The 5192-nt window shown below is 36.6% G+C and overlaps 1 protein-coding gene across 1 annotated transcript in view; it reads left to right on the plus strand.

The window, feature by feature from the left end:
• The first annotated feature begins 419 nt into the window (after nucleotides 1-419).
• The window catches only part of ZZZ3 (zinc finger ZZ-type containing 3), a 102066-nt gene continuing 97293 nt past the window's right edge, over nucleotides 420-5192 (plus strand). Inside the window, exon 1 of the mRNA XM_007458719.1 lies at nucleotides 420-486. The gene's annotated coding sequence lies outside the window, so the exon portion shown is untranslated. The remainder of the gene's footprint in view (nucleotides 487-5192) is intronic.

The raw sequence follows: 5192 nt of genomic DNA on the forward strand, positions 1-5192 counted from the left end.
CGCGCGCACGTGTGCGCGGGCCGAAGGGGGGCGGGGAGGGCTCTGGGGAGGGTGGAGGGCGCGCGCTCGCTTAGTAGTGGTCCACGTGACCGGCACGCCGAGAATGTTTCCACGTGACAGGTTCGGAGGCTGGCTGAGGCAGAAGATTGCTGTGTCTGTGTAGCGCAACCGTGGTCGTCGGAGGCTTTAGGGTTGTTTGCCGCTTTCCATCTCTACTAGGGGGGTATGAAGAGAAATATAAGGCGGAAAAGACTTCCCGCTCTTTCTCTGTTATACACATTCTTTTCGTAAATGAAACCCTTTCTAAATGCCGAAGTAGTGATTTCTCTGTACCGCCATGTTGGTTCTAGAGGAAACTCGCGAGATGCTAGTGGGTTTGTATCGCGAGATCTCCCGATTCTCGCGGGACCTTGTTGGCAGAGCAGTTGTCCTGGATGGCGGAGCCCTGGGTTCCGGGGGCCTGGGACCCGCAACTCTTTCTACAAGGCAAGTTGCGAGGGAGGGGCCGGGGGCAAGTGCCTCTCGGTGCCGGGAGCCGTGCTGCGTCATCTTCCTGTAGTCTTGAAGGGAATACATTGACCCAATTGAGGCGACACGATCCTCCTCCCCACCCCCCTGCGGGCGCTTCGCCACCTGCAGAAGCCACCGCTCAGCCCGGGCTCCTTCTCCCCCGCTCAGTGATAGTTCTTCCCCCGTCTCACTGGAAGTACGGAGCCGTGCTAGCACAGACGTGAGGATTACATTGGATACCGTTCCTCTTACTTACAGACGTTCTTGTCAGTTTTTCCCCTTGTTACCATTTTCTGAAGAATTCCAGACCTGTTAACCATTCTGTCGCTTGTTTCTGCTGCAGAACCTTTCTCCACGCCCCCTTCTCAGGCGCTTAAAATAGAGCGCATTCCATTTTTTCTCTCTGGGCATCATTTACTCCCATTTATTTGGTCATTGATAACTTCCTCATCGCTCTAACTTTGTGTTTACGATAACTTTTGGCAGTATTTGGAGGGATCCTTTGTATCTCTGACAATACCTGATGTCAGAATAAAACCATTCTTTTAATTTTTTTGCTACGTGCCTATTAACTCATAATTATCGATGTTTTTTTTTTCCGATAGGATTTTGATTACTATTGTTATGTTTGCCATCTTTGTTGTTCAGGGATGATTGTTTTAGTTTACGTATTTAAGGCAATAGTGGAATGTTTTAAGTCAAATTTAAAAGCAAACTTCTCTTCGTAAACTTTGATGTCAAAGCTTGAGTTCAATTTTTCCTTAAATGAATTTGACGCAAGATTAGTTTCTCTCCAACCCTTCAATGTTTTATCAAAGATGAATTTATAGTATACTTTTTTTTCGTATTTTTGAGCAATCTGGATTTATTTAGTATTCGTAGTGGTAAATTAATCGCAAACTAATCAGATAATTAGGCAATCCGGTCATAATTTTTTTTAAACTACAAACGTGTTATTTTCCTCTACACTGAGTACAGAGAAAAATAAAGGGTAAAATTCTTCCTGTTACATTCTACCAAGTTGCCTCCCTCAGTTCTAAATCTCTGTAAACACTCTTAGCGGTAGCTATGTATTATTCCAGATATTTTCCATGTGTTTTATTTTTTTTTAACAAAGAGGAGGAAATGGAGGGGTGTTTTATTAAGATACTCTGTCACAACATTAGCAATCAGTAAAATTTTTTTCTGCTCACTTATATTTTTATTTAGCGGTTTTTTGACTCATGCATACATGCTTTAAAAAAGTAAATTTTTTGTACAGATTTTTTGGTGGTATAGTTTTGTGAAAATAGCTTGAGTGATAGCATTATTTTTACTGTATAGTGGTATGCTGGTCGTTCTGTACAAAAATAAAGTACATGTGAAAAAAGATTTAAAGATTTAAATGTTTTGTCACTTGTTTTATATTTTTATGTTTAATAGTTGTGCTACCTATTTACATTTATATTTATATGTTTATATTTCTTGATAACATATGTTCTAAACTGTTACCCAAGTGTGTATATTGGAGTTTTCCAGAAGTTTAAAAAGTTATCAGCTTAATTAAATAGTTCTCAACTGAAGAGTGGAAGATACATCAGTAGTTAATACAGACAAACATCAGTAGTTAATACAGACAAACATACATATAACTCAAAAGTTGCTAAGCAGCATTTTGTGATTGTTTTTTGTATTTTTCTCTCCAAACTACCAGCAATATTATTTATCACACTTGTCACATAAAAAAAGTGACCACTCGTTTTGGTCACTGTAGTTTTCTCTTATAATGGTTAACGTAGGAATGTTGGGGAATAAAAGTGAGTGTTGAGAGGTGAGATGTGGGAAAGAGGAAAAGGAGACACGGGAGTGTGTATAGGTTGATATTGAAATGGAATTGGAGAAGTTGCAGAGAAAAGAAAGGATGGTAGAAGGTTGACAGAGCCATGGTCCAAAAATAGTCTGTTCATGATGGCGGGAGGGTGACTTGAGTTGACCAGAATTTGGAATCAGTATGTGAGGCAATATTTTTCCTCTTAAATAATTTTTTTAAACAGGTTTCAGCCCACCCCCAGATGTGCTTGATATCACCTGTCCCCCCCCCAAAAAAAAATCAACTGAAGTTGATGTTTAATAGGAACTTTGTGAATTCTTTACTTATTTTATGTTTTTAGAAGTAGGAGCTTGTGAAAATGACAGTGGATTCAAAGGATCACAGTTCTATAATGGCCTTTGCAAACTTTACAAAGTTTTGCTTGGGAATTGGGCCTTGAGAGTTCTCATGTGCATCTGATCCTTGTAATAATATATGTTACTTATTCGTACAACTTTGTTTTATAAACTGTTTTTGGTAGAGGATCTTAGGAATTAGCAGACTTTTACAGACACTAAAATACCCATATACTGGGTAGAAGTATACTGAGAAAATACAAGAAGAAGAGAAATATATCTTATGTGAGTTGAGTTTTGCTTGAGTAAAACTTAACCAGAAAATTTTATTTTCCTTTTTCTCAGTTATTACTGTCATAGAAGTGATCTATGAGAGCTAATGAGCTTCAGTAATCAGAGGATATTAACAAAAGTGATAATATGATGTCCTCACCTGGATTTTTTTCTTTAGATATGACACAGTGCTAGTTTCCATAGACCTGTAACTTTGTAACTATATAGTGTAATACCTATATTACATATTAATTATATGAAGAATGTACATTTTATTTCCTGCCTCTTCCTGAATCAGTGTCCTAGACAGATTACAGGAAATTACTTGACCAGAAATATCAAATACGTGCAGGTGCTTTTTTAAACAGTCTGCCATTTCATATGAAAATTCATTGTCAGTTTAAGTACAAGGAATATTTGCTGGAAGTCTTTGCATGTTTTTTGTTTTGTTTTGTTTTTTGTTTTTTTGGCCTCGACAGTGAAAGCGCAGAGTCCTAACCACTGGACCACGAGGGAATTCCCAGTCTTGATTCTTAAAGTACTATTTAATATATATGTGGTATACACTGTAGTGCAGTTTTCTATAGTTAATATCCTGATAACCACTGTAATTATACTTTAAAAAACACTGTGTGTAAATATTTCCCAAAATCATAAGTCTTGCGCCTTCTAGAACCATGCAGTATGGACTTGGCTATTTCATTTGAACTTGTCCTTCTCACTTCTTTCCTTCTCTTTCTTTTCATCTGTTATTTCTCAGCTTACGTAGGTAATTTTTCTCTGGTCAGAGACAAGTGAGTTGAGTAACTTTGAGGAGACTATCAAACTATTCAGTTATTATGATTATTTTGGAACTCCAGAATATGTGTAAGTTGCAGTTAGTGATTAAACATTTTTTGAGTGATTGTGATTTTAGTCATTTCAAACAGCAGAGATCCTGAGGCTTCAAAATAACTATAACCAAGTATAATAAGCCTATGAGCTTTATTCAGAAACTACTAACTGGAGTAAATAACTTAACATTTTGCAGCCCCAGCGGGGTTGGTTATCTGATTTTTCAGCCCACAGATTACAATTTGCAAGGTTGGCCATTGGAGTTAGGCGCACTGACAACTGAAATGTCATCTTATTTCAAGGCTACTGAAGAAGAGCTATTAAAAAGTATATGGAACTATAAAAGGATAGCGTTTTAAGGCCATTTCATGGAGACATACAGTCCTATAATCATTAACTTCTGAGGGAATCACAATGTTGTAGAGTAGTATAGTACATGGTCTGTCACAGTGATGATCTTAATCATAAATAAACTTTTATTCTATGTACTGTGTTTAAGGAATTAAATTGGTGTCTTTTTAGAAGATTCTTATAAGGGTAAACGTTTTCAAAGCTTTTTAATAAATTCATTTCAGTTTTCTGGAAAATTCACTTAACAGAACTCATCTGATAACCCCCCAAAAAATGGGGCTGCTGTGTGTGGAATTTTCTTTGTTTTATTTTATTGCTTTTATCTACTTATTTACTATTTCAAGGAGTTGCCTCCCAAGTAAGATTCTATTACGTTTAATATTTGATATCAGTAATAATTAACCAATTGGCTAAAGATACGCATGTTTGTTGATGAAGGAATTTTCAGAGCAGATAATTAGAATTAGTAAATGACCTGTCTGTGAATCAGTTGTATAGTTCTGAATCCTGACAGTGAGTCTCCATCCTTAGCACAGCTGAATGTCAAGAGGTGAGAAATGTTTCTTTTTGTAGTAGATTTTGTTGCTTTGCTTGCCTTTTCAGTCTCTTTTAATATGTTAATTTTTTAACATCTTTATTGGGGTATAATTGCTTTACAATGGTGTGTTAGTTTCTGCTTTATAACAAAATGAATCAGTTATACATATGTTCCCATATCTCTTCCCTCTTGCATCTCCCACCCTCCCCATCCCACCCCTCCAGGCTAATATGTTAATTTAAACCTTACACTCGCCCTTCAGTGGTAGAGTGATGGTATATAGCCCTTGATTTAGGTATTAAGTGTGTATATTTGTGTGTGCTTTAATGATTTTGATGGCTGGTTTGAGGATTTTGAATCTTGGGAATTAATATAACCATATTGAAATTTTGATGTATTTCTTCTATTATTTAAAAATATATCTTTTACATGTTTACAGATAAAACATATTTAATTTCATGTCCTGCTTTTAACCTAATGTTAGGTAACATTTTCCCATTCTCACAATGAGTTTTTTTTTTTTTTTTTTTTTTTTTTTTTT

Source organism: Lipotes vexillifer, unplaced genomic scaffold (genome assembly GCF_000442215.2).
Source record: "Lipotes vexillifer unplaced genomic scaffold, Lipotes_vexillifer_v1.1 scaffold419, whole genome shotgun sequence".
In the NCBI taxonomy this organism is placed as follows: Eukaryota; Metazoa; Chordata; class Mammalia; order Artiodactyla; family Lipotidae; genus Lipotes; species Lipotes vexillifer.